The sequence below is a fragment of the Hetaerina americana genome, unplaced genomic scaffold (assembly GCF_022747635.1).
Source record: "Hetaerina americana unplaced genomic scaffold, ioHetAmer1.1.p SCAF_10, whole genome shotgun sequence".
NCBI lineage: Eukaryota > Metazoa > Arthropoda > Insecta > Odonata > Calopterygidae > Hetaerina > Hetaerina americana.
In genome coordinates, this window is record NW_027286070.1 from 76,274,909 (window position 1) to 76,301,846 (window position 26,938).

Consider the following 26,938-nt stretch of genomic DNA (forward strand, 5'->3'; position numbering starts at 1 on the left):
TTGGTGGCCATTAAAGCAGACAAGGGAAATTCAACAGTGATTATGGACCACCAAACTTACATCGACAAGTGTTTAATCTTCATTACAGAGAATAATGTTCAATTGTTAAAAAAGGACCCTACAGTGAGATTTCAATCAGAGTGCAAAACAGTGGTTTCCGAAATTAAAACTGTCCTCACCCCCAGGGAAAAGTGGGAAGTAATAGAGATGAATCCAACCCCCCCCCCTCCCTAGATTTTACGGTATGCCCAAGGTGCATAAACCTTCCATACCGATCCGCCCAGTGGTTTCAGGTATCGGGTCCCCAACGCATTCCTTAGCTAGGGTTGTGAAGCGCAAATTGGCAGGGTGGCAATCATTGGCTGAGAGACGATTCAATGCAAGATTGAAATTATTAAATAAATTCAGATCCGCACGTTTCAGCACCGAGGTCTCGCAAATTATTCGTACTCCTACATACATTGGTCGCTTGGATCATGCATATAAAATTCGGGAAATAGATGCCAGAACTAGCCGACTCAAGGACTCCTTCTTCCCACGGACAATACGGGATAGCAACTGCAGGGTTATAGATAGCAAAAATTCCACTTGCCACCCTCAGCGTCTAAAAAATAATTAGTTGTATTTAAATGCATGCTCTTCCACTAAACTCGTGTGTTTTGTCATCATAACCCATTCTTTCCGAATGACCTCATTCGTGTTCTGTTCATCTGTTTTTAAGTTTCCCTTTCAATCCCTTGTCCCTCTCCGCGGGGGGAAATTCCTGCTACCTGCAACGTTGGGTCGCATTCCCTGTCTTTTACAGACTCTTTGGGGAGTAGATTGTTTTGTGGTGCATGTTCATGTGGTAGTGGTGTTTCAATTTCTTGCTTGTTGTGTCCTGGCTTGCGTGTTGTAGGATGGCTTTCGTGCTGCATCATGGGGTGCAGTTTTTTAGTTGTTTTGCGGTATATGTGTTTGCATGAGTATTGGATGAAGGGATTTTTGCATGAGTGTGTGCGCTGCTGTGGGTGTAATTTTCCGTGTTGTTTTTTTTTGCGTGTGGTATTTTTCCTTTTTACGGTTGGTGACCTAACACCCCCCGCCACACGCCCTTGCGGCGGCTTGTGGGGTATTATGTAGATGTAGATGTGAACATTCCCAATTTCGTGGAAAATACAGCATAAAGAACTCTATAGAACTGACAAAGTCCTTAACAGATATAACTCCACCCAAGAATTCCATATTAGTGACATTTGATGTCGTAAATTTATTCACAAGTGTTCCAAGAGAAGAAGCAGTGCTCCTAGCAAAGGAAGTGCTACTCAATGCCAAAACACCAGAAATTATTTGCTATGAACTCATATCTTTATTGACAGTGTGCATAAATCAGAATTATTTCTTGTTTAATGGAAACCTATATCAACAATTGGAAGGTCTAGCTATGGGCTCCCCCCTATCACCTCTACTGGCTGAAATATTTCTGAATAACCTAGAAATGGAACTTTTCAAATGTGAAAATCCTCTCCTTAAAAATGTGCACTACTGTTTCCGTTACGTAGATGATGTATTATGTTTGTGGACAGGTACGAAGAGACAATTGGTAAATTTTCTAAAGCTCATCAATTCATTTAATTCAAGGATTAAATTCAACATGGAGGTCCAAGAGGGTTATAATTTGAATTTCCTAGATCTAACTATTTCTATTAAAGAGGAAAAACACAAATTTTCTATTTTCCGCAAGCCCACTTGTACAGACCAGGTCATCCATGCACCCTCGAAAGATGCATTTCACCAAAAACTCGCAGCCTTTCAAAGCATGATACACAGGGCATTAGCTATCCCTTTAGACCCCTCAGCCTTCACGTTGGAAATAACCAATATTAAAAAAATTGCTTTGGCCAATAGGTAAACAGAAAAATTGATTGATGACTTATTAGATAACAAAAGGAAAAAACTTTTATTCAGAGAAATTTACTGTCCCCCACCCAGAGACCTTGGACTGTTGGACTGTTAACTGGACTGTTAACTGCACGATAGATCATCGAGTGGAAGGCTGCTAACTCTTGGTGGTTTCTTGATCTAGAATGTAAGATGTGGTTTGAAAAATCGAGATTTTTATAATTATTGGTGATGGTTGTATATAGAGCAAGTTCAGTGATGCGATGATTTCTTCCTAATTAGCAGCCACGAAACAAATAGCAGGAAACAACACGTTCAGGCAGAAATCAACAGATAAATTATACAACAAGAATTACGAAAAATTGGCAATAAAACCAATTTTTAGCAGCGCCCACGCCCTCATATAATATATTTTCATAGAGTAAAATATGAAGACAATGTGATTTATATTAAAAGAAATTGTTGAACTGATGAATAAATGAGGTAGAATACTTGTGACCACAGATTGTAAAAGTTGAAAAGCGCCAACTTTTCAAAATTTACTCAAAGATCATTGGAATTTTTTTTAATTTAAGTAAGATTCAGCCAACTAACAAAATGAAATTGAAACGTGGATCCAAAAGGGCCAGCTAATGCCCTTTCGATGCCAATTTCTAAGAATTGCTAAATAGGAAGCGCCCCAGGAAGAGGAAAACAAAATGTTTTCTTTCTTCACGCCGTTTGAGGTAGGATTCTCTTTCATTCATTAATAAATGTAATTGCGCATTTCATGTTTTTGAGGTTCCTAATATCACCGCCGCCGATAAATAATTACTGGGAAATGACAGGGAAGTCGTAAATCCAGTTCATCGTGTATTCAAAGAATAAATTTTCGTGGAAATGGGGAAGACATTTTCGCCAGAGAATCACCTTTTAATTATGTTCATCCGACACGTTACCTCTGGCTGTGGCACGTTTTTCAATCACCGACTCGGCACTCGGGGTTTCTGAAGGTCTGGGAGGAACTTTGAGGTCGGTTGAAGGGCTCTCAACTTTCACCCTCTCCCCGAGTGCCTCGACTTCCTCCTCAAAGGGATCGTAGTACTCCTCATCTTCGATGTTCGCCACGTCCTTATGCTTCTCTAACTCCACCATCAGTCTCCTGAGGCATTCGTCGTACTTCGAACTCCGGAGAGGGATGTTGGGAACAAGGATCGGGTCCCCGGAGTCCGTATCCACTGCGGATGATCCGTGTTTCTCGCAATCCGAGCACTCTGCGTGCGATTTATTGTCTTTTACGAGTGCCATTTCGCCTTCATAAATCCGTCTTCAAGGAATGGTTAAATCATCGAGTTAACAATCTTATCTTATACATTTACATGATTTTATGCATTTACAAGAGGTACGTTCGGATGAAAATGAATGTGCGATTTGCATCCAATTAAATCTTCCTTTGCGACCATTGTTAGATTGTTTACAAACAACCTGTTATGTTTCCGTCCATTTTGATTCCCAAATAAATTAATTCAAGTTCTTTGTTTGCTCTATGGGCCTTGTCCCACAGCATTATAAACATTTTATTCTAATTTATGTTTTCCATTCTTTGCCATATCCACATCTTTAAGACCACTGATCAACATTTGTAGACTTACACTCAATATTATGACTTATCAACCTGTTCTCGCGAGCACTAGTTCGCGGAAGGGAGGCAAAACAGGCCATCGCGGGATAATCATAGAGGCTATCTCCACTAATAAAAATATAGTTGCGAGAGATTCGTTTCGGAGGGGAAAATGTCATCAATGCCATTTCCCAAATGCACTGATAGGTTTTGTCGTGCTCGCCATCCTTCTCTCGTGTGGAGGGAAAAACCACGAATAACACGCTCAGTGATGTTTGTTCTTTGACTGTTTAATATTATCTTTGACTCTTTCACTGTCTTTGTCTAAAACAGATATTTTCCTCACAGCATCAGAATGAATTCTGATGCTGAGAGGTGATTAATTCAGTCTTACAATTTGTAGTGATTACATGGGGGATTACTGTGCATGATTTGTCCAATTTAGTGAGGTTACTGCAATGGTTTAGGGGATTTACTTAATTACTTCATGAAAAAATGTCTGTTGGTATGACTTCTCAGGCGGGACTTAGTCGAAGGCTTTTTTGAAATCCATGAATACTGCATCGACTTGAACAGAAGAGGCCCTATTACACTTCCCTGGGGGACGCCCGAAGTTACATCTCTATCGGTTGAGCACAACCCATCTATGACTACTATTTGTTTGCAGTTTGAAGGGAAGTATCTAATCCAATTAATTATTTTCTCATTGATCCCATAGTATTTAAGTTTATGTAACAATTTTTTGTGTGGGACTTGTCGACGGCTTTTTTAAATCCAGGAATACTGCATCGACTTGTGTGTTGTTTTCTCCCGATCTAAGAATATCGTGAATGAAAAGACCAAGTTGTGTTTCGCAAGATCTGCTTTTCCTAAATCCGTGCTGGTTGTAGATTAGTATTTTCCTACTATCAAGAAATCTCATAATGTTAGTGGGAATAATGTGTTCCAATATTTTACAAGAGGTCGATGTTAAGGAAATGGGTCGGTAATTGGTTGGTTGGTGCTTTGATACTACGGAGCAGATGTACCATTCCCTGCTTGGTCAGTGTAAGATCTCTCATGTGTTCCCCGGGTGGGTGTGGAGGATCTTTTGGTGCGTTAAGAACCACTACCTGCGATTTCAGCAATCATCCCGCGTATGATTTTATTCAAATATTTATGGCAGAAAAGAAGGATGAGGAGAGATGCATCCAATTTTTTGGACTCCCTTTAACAGTTTAGTGTTTCTCAACGAAGCAAGTTCGTCTTGTGGCTTCCTTGTCGAAAGAACCCCGACCATATCTCCACCTGGATGCAACGGGATCTTTCGTGAAAAGCCTTCCCGGTTTTCAAAAACGCGTTCTTTATTATATATTATGCAAGGGTATTTAATATGGGAAATGTAATTGTTCCCATTTTGGAGCAAATTAGCGATAGGTACAATGTCAATGCGATAGCCAACTTTCTATTTCAGTTCCGTCATTTCGCTAGCTCCGTCGCAAAAGTAAATTCACCTATATTTAATGGCATCGTGTGTGATTTCAGTTTTGCCATTATTAATGCTGTAATTTTGGTTTGGTCACGTTGCACCCTCTCTCAGTATTTGTATGGTTCTTAAGATATGTTGATTGGTAAGACGGATGCCAAAATTGAAGTTCCCGTATTTATCTGCTGCGCTCGTTTCATGCATTTGGTGGCGCAACATCTTGCTAAGGATTATCCCAATATAACATCAGGAAATTCTTGGCAGCTGTAATTGGCTTTATGGTTGCGTCAAATTCCATGAGCGTCTTGGAAAATATTTTTTTAAATTTCTCCATTATATTGAACTGCGAGAGGCGTGGCACGGCGGTGGATTTAGTTGTGTGTGAAATCCAAGAGATGGTTTCTCAGACTTCTTCAGACTCCTTCAACCGTTATCAGGAAAGATTTTCCCATCCCTCGGGTCCGTAAAAGCAGCCTTAACAAGAGTAGTCCTTTTTATCTCCTTTTCACTGTCATTGCGAGAAATGCAAACGTTGAGTGCTGAGGGGATCCAAATCCCTTTTTCAGTCCTAAATTTTTATCTACTTTTTTGAGGCATTTCTTACCGTTTGTACCTCTTTGGTCGAACATTTTGAAGGGCAAAGAGGAATTATCCTCATTTGGACCACGATATAGTAACGCAAGCGTGGAAAGGTGGTTCGGAATCGTGAAAAACACGATTCTGGATTATGATTTGCATTTGCCGTGCGGTAGATTTTCGAGGGCTATCAAACCCCTTGTCTTCTCTCGAGCAAAGGAATTTTTTTTACAAATCCCCCCGCACAAAGTAAACGCCGCAAGGCCAGTAAATTTGAAAGTCTCGATAATTTAATGGTGGAGGAGCCTTGGGGAAAACGGAAACGAAGGACAGGAAAATTAAGGGTAACTTCTTTTACTGGGGAAGGGATCACTGATTTCAAAGTGGAGACCGTGAAGCAGCCCGAAATCTTTGTAGATCAAGCGAGACCAATGGAGGAGGCAAGTGATTCCAGTTATTGGGTTAATAAGGGTGACAGGGTAGCCATAAAACATCGGCCTCTTACCTTTCACGAAAATGGCATAGTTTCCGATAGTAGTTACTTCGATAACTGTTCGGATTTAGGAAGGTCATACGTTTTAGGATTCGTTTGCAAAGATACCCGCGTGTACTTAGAAGACTTCCTTTCGCTGCCCCCAAAACAATGGCTTTGTAATTTTATTATAGATATCTTCGCCACCGTAGTTCTTGAAAAAAAACAAAAGGGACATTATTTATGTCCCTCGCGAAAATTCCAGTTATGCCCTACGAGGGAACTTCACGTCCGAGGGTTTAGTCGCCAAGCTTAATTTCAAAGACAAAATTATATTAATGCCGTTCAATAAAGATCAACATCGCTGGTGCCTATTCGTCGTAAACTTCCGGGAGTTTTTATTCGCTTATTTAGATCCATTGGGCAGCACAGATATGGATTATGCCAGGCATTACAATTTATTCACGGCTTCCTTAAAGAAGCGGAATACCCTAAGTACGGAAAAAATACGTCATGGTAAACTAAGAGCAATAATGGTGCCATTCAGCACACAGAGAGATAGCTATAACTGTGGGTTGCATACGTGTTTTTTCATAAATCAGATAGCGAAAAATATGGGAACTGAACAAGATATCGATGCTAACGAGTACCAGAACAAAATGACAACAAATATATGACAGTCCCTCCGTAAAGTGTATGAGATATGTCTTTGTGCGATCGATGTAAAATCCGTGGAAGTACGACGTGGGTCGCGTGCGATGTGTGTTCCTGATGGCATCATCTTTCTTGCGTAGATAAAACTGCCACCGCTTCAGAATATGAAAATGTGGCTTGGTCGTGTATACTGTGAACTAAAGGGATAAAATTAAATATTCAATAACGAGATCTGGCAGACAGCTGATTGATTGGCTTCGTGACTATCCCTTCGCTGTATATCTTTTTAGCTTGGAACGCACATAATAAGAGGGTATCCGATTATTTTTCATTGAATTTCCTCCGGTACCAAGGTGAACCAACCCTTTATGCGTCAACCTACTACCACAGGCACTGACGTGTATTCCGTCTATCTGAAGAAGGGGAGGACGAAAAGACTTTGGGGAGATGCTTAACTATAACTAAGACAATTACATGCTACTGAATTATTAAGGGATTTCTTAACAGTAAAACCCTAAAAAAAAAGGCTGAAAAAATAAAACATTTATAGGTAGGGGGCCGGAGTTGCTCCCTTTCTAACTGAGGGAAAAAGCGAGCGGTTTCTCGTATGCCTCCCGGGGATCTCTTTTTCGCTCGTGTCTTCTCCAAGCACAAAGAGAAACGCCTCTAGTGAGTAACATCTTTGGGTGATGTGGAATAGTTTGCAGATATATCGTACAAAAAACCGTGATATATATTAATGAATACTACTAAAAATAAAAACATTTAAAGTTATCCACACAGTGGATAGTGCATGTTGTGTTTAGTGTCTATGGTAAATTTTAGAGAAAAAAATAATATACATACAAAATTAATCCCGGTCTTACAATTAGTAGTGATTACATGGGGGATTGCTGTGTGTGATTTGTCCAATTTAGTGAGATTACTGCAATGGTTTAGGGGATGTACTTAGTTACTTCGTAAAAAAATGTCTGTTGGTATGACTGAAAAATCCAGAACCCGAACGGCCAGTAGATAGTCGTGGGTTAGCTCTCCTTGGGCAAAGTTCAGTTAACTTTAGGACGTCCCCTAGTGGACCAAGTTCACTCCCTCGAGTCCGATGGACGCGTCGGCACCTCGACTGGTTTCCTCTAGGACGGGTCGGATTTCTTCTACTCGTGCCAGCCGGAGGTGTGTTCCGTCACCGACTAGGAAGTCGCTGGTTGAAAATTTGAACGGAAATCAAAGCATGCGTCCCTTGAGACACCGCTTGGCCCGTTCGAACTGCCTTCGCACCGTCGCCACCTTGCAACCAGCATGGTTTAAGGTGGACCGAAGTGTGAAACGTATTGTTTTGGAGGTGAATGTCGATATCTAGGAAGGTAATATTCGAGTCGGATATAGAAGAAGTGAATGATACTGAGGAGGAGGAGTTGAGAGAGGAAAAAAAAGAGGATAAAGTTTCGCGTCCGTGGGACCAAAGGAGGAAAATATCATCGATATAGCGGGCCCAGAAGAGTGGTTTTAGGGTTTGTTGTTGCAGAAAGTTGTGTTCTACTTTACCCATAAAAAGATTGGCGTATGTAGGAGCCATACGCGTGCCCATTGCAGTGCCTTTTATTTGTAAATATATTTTGTCGTTGAATTGAAAAGCATTTTTGGTGAGAACGATTTGGCTCAGTTCGATGAGGAAACCTGTGGATGGGGTGTGTGGTGTGGATCGTAGGGAGAGGTATTGTTTCAGGGCTTCTAAGCCCTGAAACATTACCTGAAACATTATTTTTTATATTTGGCTGATATAGCCGATCGACTTTTTGTTCGCCTTCAACGTGTCATCTGTTCCTGTTTGTCTGCCGTCGCATCGACGCTGCGAGTGTTCTGTTCTCTTTCCTTCACCACTGTTTCCTTCCTTTTTCCTTAACTCTTTATCATTTCCTGCCTTCCCAATGAATTTCTGTCTGCATCATACGTCCAACGCATCATTTCACAGGATCTGGCCTTGCGCAAGGTGTGCGCCAAGATGGTGCCGAAAATTCGCCATGGCGCGCTCGTCGTCAGACAGCTCCTGGCCAAATACGGCGTTGCCACGTTGCCGCACCCGCCCTATTCTCCCGATCTGGCACCACCGGACTTCTTCTTCTTCCCCTGATAAAATACAGCTCAAGGGACGACTTTTTGACTCGATAAAAACCGTTCAAGAGGCTTCGACGAGGGTCATCAACGGCATTCCCCAGAAAAAAATTTCCAGCGGGCGTACGGGGAATGGGATCAACTTTATACTAAGTGTGTAGCAGCTCAAAGAGCATAATTTGAAGATTATTAAGTTGATGTAAGTATATCGTCAATAAAATTCTTGTAAAATAATCAGTCCTACCACTTTTGGGTGCGACCCTGTATATACACATATATACATAGATATACAGGGTCGCACCCTAAAGTGGACGCAGACGCTGGATGCAGACAGACCCAACTGGTCTGCAATTTCTTCACTGGTTAAGCGTCGGTCTGTGTTCAGCAGAGTCCTCACTCTGTCCACAGTCGTGTCGGTTCTTGCCGTCGACGGCCGTCCGGAGCGATGGTCGTCTTCAACGAGCTCCCTACCCTCTTAAAACAACTTGTGCCACTCAAATACTGTGGAACGGCTACAGGAAGTGTCCTCATAAGCCTGCTTGATCATATCGAGGGTCTCAGTATCCATCTTCCCGAGTTTCGCACAAAACGTCAGGGAATAACGTTGCTCTAAATTCAGATTCATTTTGTTTTTCGACGCGGACAAAAAACTTGCTTCACTAAAAACGGTATCCTCACTCAACGACAGCCCAGGCAGGCAACTTAGGTTGGTGTCGGACTGTTGCTAAGAGCCCCCTCCACCTTACCCTGCAAGGCAGACCCCCCTCCACCACTCCGTTCGCGCCAGAGAAAATCAGTCCTACCACTTTTGGGTGCTTCCCTGTACATATATACCTGCATATGTTATTGCCAGCACATGTTATACCTATATATGTTTATATACATATGTATGTATCTATATATGTGTGTGTGTGTATATATATATATATATATATATATATATAATTATATATAATTATATATATATATATATATTTTTTTTTAAGGTAAACTACCGGTTAAGGTAGGTTTTTCGATGGACACAACTACCAAACATATATTTTATTACTCCTAAAAAACACAAAATCCATCATCCTACTCTATATCAGGTCCCTCTTCATCTCTGAGTACTTTCTTCCTCCCTTCATCCCGTCCAACATCCCTATCCTGTTCCTTCCCTTTCCTCTTTTGCCCGACATTCTACCCTCTATCACAGTCTTCAACATCCCACTGCCGGTCAACACCCCCTTCATCCACTTTTCCTGCCTCCATAGGATTGCTCCCAACAAACCCCTCTCTTCGCCCACCATACCAAGTACTTCCTCATTTGTTTTCTTCTCTGTCCATTTCACCTTCTCCATTCTTCTCCACACCCACATTTCAAAAGCCTCCAGTCTACGTCTATCCTCCTGCTTCAATGACCACGTTTCCGCGCCGTACATAGCTACGCTCCATATCAAAGTTTTTACGAGTCTTTTCTTAACATCCTTACTCAAAGTCCCCGTCATCGACTCCCTCCTCCTTGTGAAAGCCTCTTTGCCTAGCGCAATTCTTCTCCTTGCGTCCCTACTACATTGACCGTGTTGGTCCAAAACACTTCCGAGATACGTAAACCGTTCTACCTGCTCTAGTTTTTGCCCTCCTATTTTAATGTTAAGCTTGGCCTTTTTCTTTCTAGAAAATCGCATAACCTTTGTTTTATTTATATTGATTCTCATCCCATACCTGTCGCACTGAATTTCCAATTCACTCAGCAATGCTTGCAGCCCCTTGGCTGACTGACAAACTAAAGCTTGGTCATCAGCAAACCTAACTGATTTTACGAATTTCCCGCCCACATTCATTCCTACCTCCAGTTCTTCCCATGCCTCTTTGATCATTTCCTCTGCATACAGGTTGAACAGCAACGGTGATAATGGGCAACCCTGCCTTACACCCCTTCCTAACACTGCCAAACCGGACCCCCCGTTCCCCACTCGCACCTGAGCAGTATGAGACGTGTACAGGTTGCGGATTAGCCTCATGTCCCTCCAATCTATTCCTATTTTCTGCAATATACTCGTACTTATTAGTTTTTCCCAATTCACTCTGTCAAACGCCTTTTCGAAATCTACGAAACAGGCAAATACCTCCTGGTTTTGTTCTATATTCCTCTCGATTAATAATCTAATTACTGCAATGGCATCACGCGTACCTCTCCCCTTCCTAAACCCAAACTGATCATCCCCCAAGTAATCATTTTCCCTACTCTCTATCCTTTTGTTTATGATCCTGAGAACAACTTTAGCTGCGTGGGATATCAAACTAATTGTCCTATAGTCCTCACATGACGTGGTCTTTACCTTTTTCGGAATCGGAACTAAAACTGCTGTCACAAAGTCTTCCGGCCTGATTCCCTCCTCATAAATACTACGGATCAGCCCATATAGCCTCTTCCTCCCACATTTTCCTAAGCATTTTAAAAGTTCCACGGGAATGTTATCTACCCCCACGGCCTTATTTAGTTTCATCTCCCTTAATGCCCTTTCTATCTCATTGACTAGTATGCCTGGACCTAAGCTGTCTTCCTCTACGTCATTTTCTTTTTCAATGTCTAACTTTGTTGGTCTGAGTTCTTTACTATACAGTTCTTCTATATACTCCTTCCATCTTCTTGGATCTTTCCTGCGTCAACTATAACTTACCCGCCTTATCTCTAACTGTTAGCATAGGTCTTCCTTTCTTACTTCCCGATAACGATTTAACTTTGCTGTGCAGCGCACCGATTTCACCCTTCCTCTGCAGACTTTCCATATCCTCGCACTGCGTCTTCCACCATGCGTCTTTTGCCTTATTTGTTGCCCGCCTCAATTTATTGTTCAATTCTTTGTACTTCATTTTGCCTAATTCTGTATTTATATTCTTCCATTTTCGCCGCTCATCCATCTTTGTAATCATCTCATCCGTGATCCATGGTTTCCTAGTCCTTTTAGCGTTAACGGTTCCAATAGTGTCTTTTGCGGCTTTAGACAACCCTTTTTTGATCATTTCCCATTTTTCTTCGATAGTTATAAGCCCTTTACCATCCTCCATGATTTTCTCTACCGCCTGTTTGTATTCCTTCCTTTTCAACCCATTTAATGCTTCTACATTCCATTTTCTAACTCGCCGCCCATGCCTTATCTTTTTGAAACGTACGCTACAATTCATAACTAAATTGTGGTCAGAGTCCGCATCCGCTCCCGGGAAGCTGTGCGAATTTATCACACTGTTCCTAAACCTGTGTCTAACCAGGATATAATCTAGCTTATATCTTCCTGAGTCACCTGGCATTTTCCATGTATACCTGCGTCTTTTGTAATGTCTGAACCAAGTGTTGGTGATGACTAACCCCTGCCACCTGCAGAACTCAACTGCTTTCTCCCCGCGGTCATTCCTCGTGCCTAAACCGTAGTCGCCCACCTCATCACCATCTCTTCCTTCGCCTACCGTCGCATTCCAATCCCCCATCACTATCAAATGTTTCCCTGCAGGAACACACGCGATCATGTCCTCTAACTGATCGTATATCCTATCGACCTCTTCTTCCTTATGGTTGCTCGGTGGCATGTATACCTGAATAATAACTAAGTTCGTCGGTTCTGCTTTTATCTCCACTAGTAGTATTCTATCCGTTACCTGCTCTATATTGATTACGCTTCTTCCTACCTCTTCATTTAATACTATATATATATATATATATATATATATATATATATATATATATATATGAGAACATATGTAAACCATAAACACAGTAATGACCCTAAGTTCGGTTTGGTATGTTATGGTAGAGTACTCAGCCAGACGGCGTGTGGCATTCACACATCAATATAATTCACACATCAATATAAATATAAATATATATATATATATATTTATATTTATATAAAGAGAATAAAATTTTATTCCGTAGTCACTCATGGACAGTTTTGTGGAATTCAACGAATGACAATTGAGAATCGAATATCTGTTATTATCTCATCCTTACTAAAAAGCATTTTAAACGAAAATTCCACAGGTTAGGCTGATGGTTTTCAGTGTTGAGACCAATATTCACAAAATAATGCGACTCAAGATTGGTCCAATTTGGAGATTCAGGCAGTAAAAATAATAAAAACCCATGAATTAATGTAACCCCAAAAGTAATGAGTATCTAATAGCCTTGTAAAATAAAATATTATGTACTTCTATAGATCGGGAGGGGTCTCTCTCTCTTTTCCTATACATATATATATATATATATATATATATATATATATATATATTATATACTTATATAGATCGGTAGGGGTCTGTCTTAGTTGGGACCTTCCCCCTAAAATAAGAATAATATCGTCATTACAGATACGACAGAAGAACTGACGAAATGAACCCCCCATTATAATGCAATCGGACGACTGATTAACAAGCCGGTTCCGATTGCACACTCAGTAGCCGATAGGGGGAAGTTGCGGCAATGGAATACTCGCCGACTCCCATTCTATCCGCATAACGTTTCGCTTCATGGAACCATTTGCAAAAATGCATTACGGACCCGGAAAGGGTGAGTTATCAAGAATATAATACATTTGACGCGATTTTATTCAGTTTATTCTTAATACTGCGTATGAGATGTGATGTTTCAGGGTAATTGCTTCGTTTCGTTGATTTTTGTGTCTTACATAGCCACTACCGAGATTAATGGTGGAACAAAGGCTCATTTCACACAAGAGTTAAGAGGGCATAAGAAACGGAGCTGGGTGCTTAAGTATGGATCTAAGTGATTACCACTCTTGATCGAATGGTTGCGATGGAGGATATTTCTGTTGTATTCTTTTTCCCTTTTGTGCGTGCGTCCGAAATAGTTGATGTGACAGCTTTTGCTTGGGACGTCACACTGTGCTGTGTCCAAGGCTGAGATCCCCATTCGTCACTAGTTCCCTGAAGAACACAACCATAACAGTTCAACCACCCCGATAGATCGCCTCATAAAACAGAAAACCAATCCCGTCGGGGACTGAAAAACATAACCAGAAAAGCATTTTAAAACATAACGAAAACGACATGAATATTATTACTTCAAGCTACGTAACGAAAAGTAACCAATGAGGAGCAGCGTATTGAAGCTACAGCCTCTGAAAAATCAGTAACTCGTAGTAAAAAACTAAACTAAATGAACGTAGGTAGGGGATTAATGAGTTTTCCCCATCTTCGTTTTACTTATTTTATGGTTTTCAATTCCAATAATAATCGTTATCTTCAGGGAAATCCATGACACGTATTAAATATTTTCAAATATTGATATTGCATAATAATTCAAGAAACTGTACCCTTTTCTTCCCGGATAGATCCTGAGGAATATAGTTGGAAACACCTGCCCGAAGGAACTTGGCTAATCATTGGATTTGTTGCATCGTACTTCATAACATTTACTTCATCTCCGAGAATAACTGAATATGCATTCAATCATCTAAGTCAGCTGAAGAAAAAAATGGAAAGGAGTTACAACGCATTCTTCATATTGGTGAATTTGACTCAAATTGCCGCCAGTATTTGGATGGTCACTGAGGTATCGTAATAGATGATTCGAAATTAGTGTTTGCACGGTATTCGTATGCTATTAAGATGCTTTTATACAGTGTGGGCTTCATATTACATGGTTGTACGGTTTGCATATTATACAAGGTGTGGTTAAAAAAAGACCGGACTAATTTTACTCCTCGCGCAAACCGTTCAACGGATCGAAACGAGATCTAGTACGCCATCTAGCGACACATCTTAAAACTAAAGCGAGGGGTGTTGCGTTTGTTTACGTCGATTCGTTTCGTAGCAGCAGCGGTACGTGTCTTAACCTGTTCGTCGCCGCGTGCAACGGCAGCAATGAAGGAGCTAGAGGAACAGCGTGTGTGCGTGAAATTTTGTTTCAAACTTGGCTTATTGGCTTTGACTTCTTTTGTTTCCAATGCTAAAATCAACCTTGAAAGGGCGCCGACTCGACTATATGGCAATCATGAGAACTAATTGTACGGCGGGCCTGAAGAGTAGTCTTAAGGCGGCCTACCAGGCAGGGTTCGAGAACTGGAAGCATCCTTGGCAGAGGTGAGCCGCCAGCCAAGGCATTACATTGAGGACGACAAGTTCGATTAAGCCGTATCCGTCGAAATAAACAAGTAATGAAATCAGTCCTGTCTTTTTTGGATTACACCTTGCATATGGTTTCTCGCATACAGTCTTTTGTGAAAAAAGTAAGTACTAATTAAGACGTAAGCTGGACAAGTCATGAGCGAGAAATATATAATGCTCTTGTAGTAATTAGGTTTATTTTAGACGACCATTTTAAAATAGCTGGTTTCAGAAAGCGTATACTATTACTTTTTTGCAGATATCAGAGTTTAATTTTGGCAGTTCAAATTTCATATTAAGTTCTAGGGATTATTTACAAAAGGATGAGTAACTTGGCGTCATTAGCACGAAATAAATTAATAAAGATGATTTAAAAAAAGCTGGGAGTTAACCGAAAAATGACTGATTTCACAATGTCTAAGTTTTATTGGGGAGAGATATACGAGAATACATGGCACATCTTTCAAAAGGATATGGATAATTTTTATACGTGCAATCATCGGAGGCGTTAATCCACGAAAACTAGGTTAATTATAATTATGGTAAATCTTAACGAAATGCCTTTATCTTCCGTCATTATTGCAAGCGTCATTTTTTTGCCATCATCTCCGCAAAAATATATATCAGCGGGAATGCTAAGTGATGTGGATTGTTCGCGTGCTGTTCCCCTTAGTTTGAAAACCACGAACGCTGCCGCATTCTGGGACCCCTGCGTAATTCTTCATTATTTTGTCCAAAAGTATGTTTTATGAGTCATCTTTGTGGTTAAATGCGAGGTATTGAAATATTAAGAAGGAAGACCATGATGCTGTTTAGAATAGCTCAAAGAATGTTTCTAGAAAGATGGCGGGAGTTGTGGGAAAAAAGGTGCGAATCTGTCTTGGAATCAGCATTCGATGTCATTGGACGGGCGAGATGAATGGAAGGCTAGGAATAGGCGTGTTGGGTGGACTGAATGGAAGCAGAAATATCATACGGAATCGAAGAAATGCATCTGTCCTAGAGAGTGCCAGGTTGTCATTTGTTAGGCGAGGTTTCCAAATGCAACGTTAGCATTCAATCAAAGCCGAAATTTAACGGCAGATGACAATAAAAAGAACTCAATATCATTACTGGTGGGGGGGGGATTCCATGGAGCCCGAAGATGAAGGAGCGTGAAGTAATAGGATATTGTGCTGTTGGAAAACTTCGTGGAATATCGTTTAATGCCCCCAATGTATGCTATAGTGATGTACGAGATGTAAGGTTATTTATCCTTGAATAGGGAAACTAAACTGAGGTACTAGGTATCCGTGCAATCATGAAAAGGCTTAACTTTGAAACGAAATCTTTGGGTCGCTCATCCTGACGATTAAAAAATGAACATTAAAAACGGAATTATTATGTTTCTAAACTACGAGGCCTGACCAACTAAATAACTTACGTTTCGGCCTAGCGTGGCGGTGGATATGGCAGCTAGATCCACCATCTTGGTGTCCAAACGTCCCTACACTCAGTCCACGCATCCTGCCCTGATGCATGCAGACTGGGGTTTGCTCACTGCCAACTGTTAACATTTGAGCTGTAAACTGTTAAAGTTCTATCTGTGATTAGGTTTTCACTGCCAAAAGAAATTCAAATCGGTGCATTGTAATAAGCAGATAACTCCGTTAAAAGCTACTGTCGAGGCATCCCCTGCAGTTTCTTGGAATATTACTTACTAATTACTGCAAGAGTCTTATGTTTTAAGTTTGAATTGAGCATCACGTCCACCGTTTTGATTCACTGCTGAATTCCATAGAAAAGCTAGTTTTTCAAAGCCTGCTTTACTGGTTCCTGAAATTATAATAATGAATTAGAATTAGCTATTCATGTTTGAGTTACGTTTAAATTCGGTAAAAATCTGTGAAACAATTGTTTTTTTTCCAATATTTTAGATAATCATTCATGGATGTATTAACGCGTCATTGTTTCAATGCAAAAGGGAAGAGGTGTTGCAGTCACCAGAACCCAAGCGTGTAAGTTTTCTATTGATAACAAATAATATATGTTTATTACATTTATTTATAAAGAATTACTACAATTGAAAAAGAATGAATTATTATAATACTTTGAATCGTACGCTCTATAACAGGAAAAATGGTGCAATTGGCAATATGGAAATTTGGTGGCCATGGTTTATTAAGTTGATGACATTCTAACTATAGAATTTCTCCTTTTCAGATGTACGAGGTGTGCTGGATTTATCATCTCTCAAACATTATCGCCATATTAGATACAGTAAGTGTGTAAACAAAAATTCTATAGATAAGCAATCGGGGTCCTTTAATTTATGAAAATAATGGTTAAAAAGTTACCGAAGTGTTTATTCTATAAACACAACTAGATATATATATATATATATATATATATATATATTTGTATCACTCAAGCGTATGAATTAATCAACGTAACTTTTAAGCGGCTAAGAAGTGGCATAATTGAACACTGATTTGATTGATTTTATTTATTTGACCAGGTACACCTGAAAATTATTAGACGGAAAGTAATATATTATCAAGTGTGTCATCATTCCTTGGGAATAATTTTCTCATGGTGTGTGCTGAAAATGTACCCAGGTAAGTACGTACTGATAGAGAACAATTGGATTTCACAGGCCACGATTGAGAATAAGATGGCGATCACTGTAGATCATTCAGAGTCCGTGTTTTCATGGAGTATATTTCATTGTGCATCAGAGTGGAATTTGGCCTATAGATGTTTGATCAATGCTAGTTTCTAACCCAAAAATAGGAAAGGCGGCTACAGGCGAGCAGCATAGAAAAATGAATTTGATATTATAAACGGTGCTTATTAATGCTTATGAAGAGGAGATGGTTGAAGGGACAATTTCAGAACACGAGATAGGGCTGAAAGTCGGGGAATCCATGAAATCATTATAGTTTGCGGTTGGTCCGTCAGCCAATGGGTTTCATCCGTCGCTTAGCGCATCGGGATGTCATAGCAATATGTTAGGTATGGGACTTGATGTAATAAAAATATGGCTTCACAGTTTCCCATTGAGAGATAGAATAAATATTAAATCAATTTATATATATATATATATATATATATATATATATATTTATATATATATTTATTTATTTATATATATATTTATATATGTGCGTGTGTGTGTGTTTATATTTTATCCTTCCTTTCTTCCCAAAGCAGAAATGACATCAGCAGGGCAGAAAACAAATTAGTTAGAATTGAAACTTACAATGTTAGAACAATGATGAAGACGGGAAAGTTAGAGATTATAAAGCGAGAGATAGAAAGATGAAATATGCATGGCTAGTCAGAGGAAAGGTTAACCGAGATAAATGGATTAATAGCTATAGAGTAATATACAGTGGAGGGGTCGAGGGCCAAGGAGGGGGGTCCTTAATATTGAATTGCAGGTAAGAAGAAGTGTTGTGAACACAGCTCAAGCAACGGAGAGGGGTGCAGTTTGGGGAGAGGAGTGCAGTTTGGGGAGAGGAGTGTATTTGGTTGATGTTTCCTGAGTGATTCGTGTGGCTGGTCCATGTATTTCTGTTGGGAGAGGGTGTTTACCAGAGTCGGACGGAAGCCCCGGACTGAGAGTGATGGAGCGTTCTGTGGGGCGACATCTCTTGAAATGAAGGCATTGTTGGATGTTGGTCGGTTGAATGTAGAATGAGGTGTTAAATTTATTGTTCTGGAGGTGAAAGTCGATATCTAGTAAAGTACATAATATTCGAATCAGAATAAATGAAATGAAAGATACCGAGAAGGAGGAGTAGAGAGAGGAACTGAAGGAGGAAAAGGTTTTGCGTCCGTGGGACCAAAGGAGGAAAATATCATAAATGTAGCGCGCCCAGAAGCGTGGTTTAAGAGTATTTTGGTGGAGAAAGATATGCTCGAGAATTCTCATTAGAAGATTGGCGTATGCAGGAGCCATACGCGTGCCCATTGCAGGGCATTTTGTTTGTAAGAAGATTTTGTGTTTTGAATTTGAATGCAATCGAGGTGAGGATGAGCTGGATCAGTTCGAAGAGGACATCTTTGCACGGGGTGTGTGGTGTGGCTCGTGGGGGGAGGTGGTATTTGAGAGGTCCTAGGCCTTATTTGTGGGGAAGGGATTTGTAGAGAGAGGTGACGTCTGTTGTGGCCATGAGAATGCTCGTGTTATGAGGAATTGGGATTGAGTGTAAACGTTCCGAGAAGGGGTACGAATCTTGGACATATGAAGGGGGTGAAGTCACTATGGGTTGAAGGTGGTGGTCCATAAATATGGTGATTCGTTCAGTGGGTGAGTTGATTCTGGAGACAATGGGGCGTCCGGGGCTACTGGATTTATGAATTTTGGGTAGCAAATAGAAGTGGTGGTCTTAGGATTAGGTGGAGAAAGAATGGATACATCTTTCGATTATAGACATTCTTTGGAACCAAAATTGGATAGGAAATAGAGAATTTCCTTCGGATATGAAGAGTTAAGATTGTGGGGCAGGTGAGCAAGAGAGGTCGTTTGATTGGTGCAAGGTCTCGGCGTCGTAGTCGTTTTTGTTTAGCAAGACCACGGATGGCCTTTTGTCCGCCGTCGTGATTTTTATTCAGAGAGGGAAATGTTTTCTATTGGTTTTGAGGAATCTATAAATTTTGTATCGGAAATCTTTATCAGAAGGAAGTTGATAAATTTTTCTATTGGAGTGGTTTGGTTGATTTTCCGAGGATGGACGGAATCGGTTAAGTGCTGGGTTGATGGTGGAATGAGTTCGAAAGAATATGCAGGTATATCCAATGAGCATGCCAGCGTAGATTCCGGCAAAAGTCAAAAGTGTCGGTGAGGATGCCAACGTGGTTGGTTCTAGGGATTGGGGAGAAGGAGAGAACCTCACTTTATTACTTAATAGCGGAAGCTCACTATTGTCGAGAGAAACGGGCGATGGTTTAATATATTTGTGCGTCGCCGAAGAGCGCTCTGTTTGGAATATATATCGTATTTCAATCATAGGATTGGTTTACTCTAGCCTTTCATTCTACTCTATTTACTCTCAATGCCCTCAATCCCTTCTCTGCTTTACGTCATTCTTAATTTGTCCTATGTACATGTATCTTAATCTTCCTCTTGGAATCTTCCCTTCTATATTTCCTCCTATTATAATCCTAATCAAAACATTATGTCTCAGTGTGTGGCCATCAATCTATTTCTTCTTTGCCGTAGAGGCCTCCAGATGGTCCTGTCCTCTTCTGCTCTTCTATATACTCCCTACTTTCCTTACTTTGCCTGTCCGTTTAATCTTCTTTTACTTAATTCCTTCTCCATTTACCTTGACTCCTTTGATGCGCAATTCTTGTGTTTCTTTTATTACCTCTTCCATTTATACGTTGAATATTGCTGGCGAGAGTTTGTATCCTTGCCGTACTCATTTGTTTATTTTTGCTTCCATTTTTCAAAAATTTTTCCTTTGCAATGTTATCACTTGAACTTGAAGAGGTTATGGATCTCTGTCGCTGTAGTCCATTCCAAGCGCTTCTAGTATCTTGAACATCTTCCATTCTACGCTGTCGAAGGCCTTCTCCAAGTCCGCGAGTGCCACATATAATGGCTTATTTGCGTGTCTCATTTTTTCGGCCAGTACTATTTAGCTGAGAATTGCCTCTCTTGCTCCTCGGTTTTTTCCTGGATCCGAATCGGTTTTCTGAGAGGCTTTCTCCGTTTATTTTCTCAACTCCTGGTGCCTTGTTGTCTCTCAGGTCTGCCACGGCTCTGTCGAAATCGCTTCTTAATATCTGCGGAGTCCGATCGTCTTTACCTATCTTTAATTGAGCCATCGTCTAGTTGTTTTGGAGCTTGATAGAGTCCTTCCATGTATTCTTTCCATCTATTCCCAATGTAGGAATCATTTATTAATATTTTTCCATTAACGGCTCTGATGTAGAGCGATTTCGCTTTTCGTTCCCCGAATTGCCTCTTCACTAGTTTATAAACCATGTGGCTATTTCCCTTTTTCATGTTGCCATTAATTTCCTCGAAGGAACTTTCTGTCCATTCCTCCTTTGCCTTCTGAGGTTTCTCTCATTTCTTGTATTATCTTCTTTCGTCCATGAGACCTCTTATTTCAGCTGTAGTCCATGGCTTCTTCGATATTTCCACCTTACTCACAAGGAGATCATCTGCAGCTTTTATAATTATATTTTTCATTTCACTCCATCGATCCTTAGTGCTGACGATTTCCTAATTTCGAATATATATATGGGGCGGGGGTGGACCAGAAGTGGAGTATCTGCCTATGGAAACGAAGGTCGCTGGTTCGATTTCCGTCATCGGCGATAATGTTCCGGCTTAGGAAAAAGTTTGTTAATGGTTTTTAATTAATGTAATAAATACAGTAATAAATGTATAAATGTGTGTATATATATATAATATCTCCTAACATTTAAATAATTATACATATATATATATATATATATATATATATATATATATATATATATGTGTGTGTGTGTGTGTGTGTGTGTACCTGATTTAGAGTAGGATGCTGGTTTATGTGTATTGTTAGGAGTCACAAAATGTTTTATTTAGTAGCTTATTCCATCCAAAAACCTACCTTAACCGGTAGATTACCTAATAATAATAATATATATGTATATATATATATATATATATATATATATATATATATATATATATATATATATATATATATATATATATACATGACATTAACGGTATCGATATTTTATTTCAGGAGGCCATAACATGCTCATTATTTTTTGGATTGCATTTTTTCACGTGTTTGTTTATTTCTACTACCTGAATTTCCACATTGGACCCATCGTGAGTCGAGTTCTTTTGGGGAAACTTCTCTTACCACTGCAAAAGGTGAGTCTTGTCTGTTTAATTTTCGTTTAAAACGCTTTTGGAATGAAGCCAAAAGAACGATTCTCAAACTGTCCATGAGAGACGCTGCCGAATGAAAACTTAAACTTCCCATCAATGAAATAACATATAATAATTGAAGCTTTATTTTGTAATGAATTGGAAATATCTAACCACTTGAAATGGTCTCAAAACTGTTACTGTCGTCTATATGTTTTAATCCTAATAGGTTCACCTACCCACTAGCTAAAATGATTAATGTACAAGTGAAATGCAAACGTTTTTAGAACAATATGCATGTTTGGAGAAAATCAATTGAAAATCATAAAATTGTTTAAAGTAGCACTTATAAAGGTACAATACCTAATACCTAGTAATATTGCATCAGTATTTAAAATTACCCTCCCGGGACTACAACCTTGACGTGGTGGAAGGACTTGTGGAAGGACTCCGATGACCCCTAGAGCTGTGCTGGCGGGAGTAATTATAATTGCTCCTGGTAGGGTCACCCATGCCAGATAGGTCGAAGGTTAGGAGCCAGACGAAAGGTAGTCCACGCAGCGTCTGTTCCTCAGTGAGGCGGCTGCAATGGCGTCTGACCCCAGTGGGGCGGCCAGTAAATGATGGTGTCACGTTAAAAACACTATTGAGGAAGGCAACGGGAAACCACCTCAATTATCATTCCCAAGATTTAAAAGATGGACTATACAGATATTTTGAGTCCTGGCAACCACGGGGCTCGGCCCAATCGGCCGTGTGTCGTGCCCGGCAGCGGGGGAGGCAAGGCTTCCGCGGTCGTCATCCCACGAAAACCTTGCAAGGGAAAACCAGCAGCAGCAGGACAGAAGACGCAGGAGAAGAAGACCTAATTAGTTATAATAGGAACGTAGAATGTTAGGACAATGATGAGGACGGGGAAATTGGAGAATGTTAAGCGAGAGATGGAAAGGGGAAATATAGACATTTTAGGTCTATGCGCGGTGAGATGGAAGGATAGCGGGGATTACTGGATTGATAATTTTTGAATAATATACAGCGGCGGGGACGAGAGTCAACGAGGAGTAGCCATAACATTAAATAAAGAGGTAGGAAGGAGCTTAGTCCACATAGAGCAGGTAACGGATAGAATATTAGTACTAGAGATAAAAGCAGAACCGACGAACTTGGCCATTGTTCAGGTGTACATGCCACCGATCAACCATACGGAGGAAGAGGTCGATAGCATATACGATCAGTTAGAGGACATAATCGCGTGTGTTCCTGGAGGGAAACATTTGATAGTGATGGGGGATTGGAATGCGATGGTAGGCGAAGGAAGAGATGGTGACGAGGTCGGGGACTACGGTTTAGGCACGAGGAATGACCGCGGGGAGAAAACAGTTGAGTTTTGCAGGAGACAGGGGCTAGTCATCACCAACACTTGGTTTAGACACCACAAAAGACGCAGGTATACATGGAAAATGCCAGGTGACTCACAAAGGTATCAGCTAGATTATATCCTGGTTAGACACAGGTTTAGGAACAGTGTGATAAATTCGCACAGCTTCCCGGAAGCGGATGCGGACTCTAAGCACAATTTAGTTTTTATGAAATGTAGCGTTCGTTTCAAAAAGATAAAGCTTGGGCGGCGGGTTAGAAAATGAAATGTAGAAGCATTCATCTACTTCTACATCTACTTAATACCCCGCAAGCCGCCGCAAGGGCATGTGGCGGGGGATGTTAGACACCACCCGTAATTTAGAAAAGAAGAAAAACCGCATGCAATAACCACAAAATAATATATCCACAAAAAAACATGGCATACATTCATGCATGAACACTTACACCCCACAAACTTGCAAACACTCAAACTACCAACTAATATACACATGCACCTGAAAGTATACCTAACAGCTTTGCACTGTTTAACTTTGCTCCGACTTGTAAATTCAATGTTTTCAATATTTCTAAAGTGACTTCGGTTTCTTACTATTATGATTTCTATTGTTCGGGGAAAGAATGAGTATTTGTACCTATCTGTCCAGGAATCTATCTCCCTTAGTTTATCTTTATGGTCTGATTTACCTAAGTAGTGTGTGGCCATTATAATTCCTTCAGTGTCATAGTTAAACTCGTTTGTCCTGAACCTTTCTAAAAGTCTAAGCCTCGCTTGTTCTCTCCGCACTTCAAGTGGTTCCCAGCCTAAATCCCCTAAGAGACCTGTCACACTTGTGTTCTTATCATAACAATTTTTAACGAATCTAGCGGATTTTCTCTGGACTTTATCTAATTCTTTTTGCCAAATTTTCTCCCACGGATCCCAAATACTTGCGGCATATTCCAAATGAGGTCTAACTAGAGCAAAATAACACCTATCTTTAACTTTTTCAATGCATTTCCCCACCACTCGTTTTATGAAGCCAAGTTTCTTTAAAGCTGATCCGCATATTGTCCTGATATGTGCTCCCCATGAAAGGCGTGGTGTTAGAACAACCCCCAAATATTTAACTTGATTTGCCGTAGTCAATACTGAACCCTCTATTTTGTAGTTTATATCCTGTTCCTCGATTCCCTAATTCCAAAATTTCAAAACTGCGCATTTACCTATATTAAGTGTTAATCCCCATTTATTGCACCATTCCGAGATATTGTCTAAGTCTCTAGAGAGTAGCTCGCGATCTAGTTGGCCCCTTATTTCCCTGTATACCACCGTGTCGTCACCAAATAACCTCAGATTGCTACCAACGTGGGTGCTTAAGTCATTAATGTACGAGGGTCATCCGGAAAGTAGTACCCGTTCGTGCCGCATGAAGTGCTGACGACGCGAGTAGCCGCTGGACGAGGTCAGATAGCTTCAGTGGCTTGTCTGCCTTCTCTGAGCCAAGTTGCGTGACGCTAGCATTGCCTGTGTTGTTTCTGTGATTGTTTACAATGTTTAAAAAAATTGAGAACGCCGCCAGTTGTGAAGTGAGGGCAGTGATTAAATTCCTCAATGCAAGAAACGTTCGCCCATGTGATATTCATCGCCAATTAAAGGAGGTGTATGGAGACAATGTAATGGACGAGTCGTCTGTTCGGCGGTGGTGTCGCAACTTCAACATGGGGAGGGGGAACACACACGACGATGAGCGTTCGGAGAGACCGTCTGTCATTACAGACCAACTGGTGAGCTCAGTTGACGAATTCGTGAGGAACGATCGGCGCGTCACAATTGATGACATCTGTGAGCATTTTCCCAATGTTTCTCGAACAATTGTTCATGAAATTGTTAAACACCATCTGCATTATGCAAAAATTTGTGCAAGATGGGTCCCTCGCGTATCTCAATGAGCTGGCGGCGAAGGACTATGCAGCAGGAATACAGAAACTTGTCACACGTTATGACAAATGCCTTAATTTGCTTGGAGATTATGTTGAGAAGTAGTTTAAAGTATCCTCTTTCAAATAAAATTTTTTATGTTTGTTAATATTTACTTTTGTGTCTTTATTTCACGAACGGGTACTACTTTCCGGATGACCCTCGTATATTAAGAACAGAAGAGGCCCTATTACACTTCCCTGGGGGACGCCTGAAGTTACATCTCTATCCGTTGAGCACAACCCATCTATGACTACTATTTGTTTGCGGTTTGACAAGAAGTCTCTAATTCAATTAATTATTTTCTCATTTATCCCATAGTATTTAAGTTTATGTAACAATTTATTGTGTGGGACTTTGTCGAAGGCTTTTTCGAAATCCAGGAATACTGCATCGACTTGTGTTTTGTTTTCTCTCGATCTAAGTATATCGTGAATGAAGAGACCAAGTTGTGTTTCGCAAGATCTGCTTTTCCTAAATCCGTGCTGGTTGTGGATTAGTATTTTCCTACTATCAAGAAATCTCATAATGTTAGTGACAATAATGTGTTCCAATATTTTACAAGAGATCAATGTTAAAGAAATGGGTCGGTAATTGGTTAGTTTATCCCTATCGCCGCCTTTATAGATGGGAGTTATATGGGCTAGCATTAAATGGATTGGCAAGGAAGGAGTATCAGCAGGCAGTAGAGAAAATCATTGAGGGTAGTACTGAGCTGATTACTATGGATGAATAATAGGAATATATCAAAATTGTGACATCGAAAGCCGAAAAAGAAACTAAAGGAACCGTTAATGGGAAATGGACCAGGAAACCATAAATCACAGATGAGATGATTACAAAGATAGATAGAAAGATAGAAAGCCAAAAGGAAGTAAAAAGAGTGAAATAATAAATTCACACGGGACACAGATAGAGAAAAAGGAGCATGGTGGAAGACGAAGTGCGAAGACACGGAAAGCTGGTAGAGGAAAAGTGAAATTGATGCGCTGTACAGCAAGGTTATATCACTATCGGGAAGTACGGTAAGGGAAAGAAGGGAAAAGGAGGTGCAAGGAAGGGTTGCCCTTTATCACCGTTTCTGTTCAACCTAATTGTAGAGGAAATGATTAAGGAGGCATGGGAAGAACTGGAGGTAGGAATGAAACTGGGCGGGGAATGCGTAAAATTAGTGACGTTTGCTGATGACCAAACTTAAGTTTGTCAATCACGCAATGGGTTGCGAGCATTGCTGAGAGATTTGGAAATTCATTGCGATAGATATGGGGTGAGAATGAGCATTAATAAAACAAAGTGGTGCGATTTTCCAGGAAGAAAAAGGCCTAAACTAGAGCAGGTAGAACACTTTACGTGTCTCGGAAGTGTTTTGGACCAACACGGTCGAAGTAGCAGGGACGTAAGGAGAAGACTTGCGTTAGGCAAGGAGGGAGTTGGCGAAAGGCAGGCAAGAGTAGGCAAATGCCGACGCCGGGATTCTCTCCTTTCCTGTTCATCCCTAATGGCGCAAATAACCTTAGCTGTCGGTCGTCTCCCCTATATACTACTACTACGCGTAGTCACGTACGGACCAGGATGTTAGAAGCAGATTGGAGGCTTTTGAAAAGTGTGTGGAGAAGAATGGAGAAGGTGAAATTTGACGGAAAGGAAAACAAATGAGGAAGGGTATGGTGGACGAGGAGAGAGGTTTGTTGGGAGAAATCCTAAGGAGGAAGGAAAAATGGATGAAGGGCGTATTGATCGGGTGTGGGATGGATGTTGAAGACTGTAACGGAGGGGAGAATGATAGGCGAACAAGGAAAGGGCAGGAAAAGGATAGGGATGTTGGACGGGATGAAGGGAGGAGGGAAGTAATCAGAGATGAAGAGGGCCCTGATGTA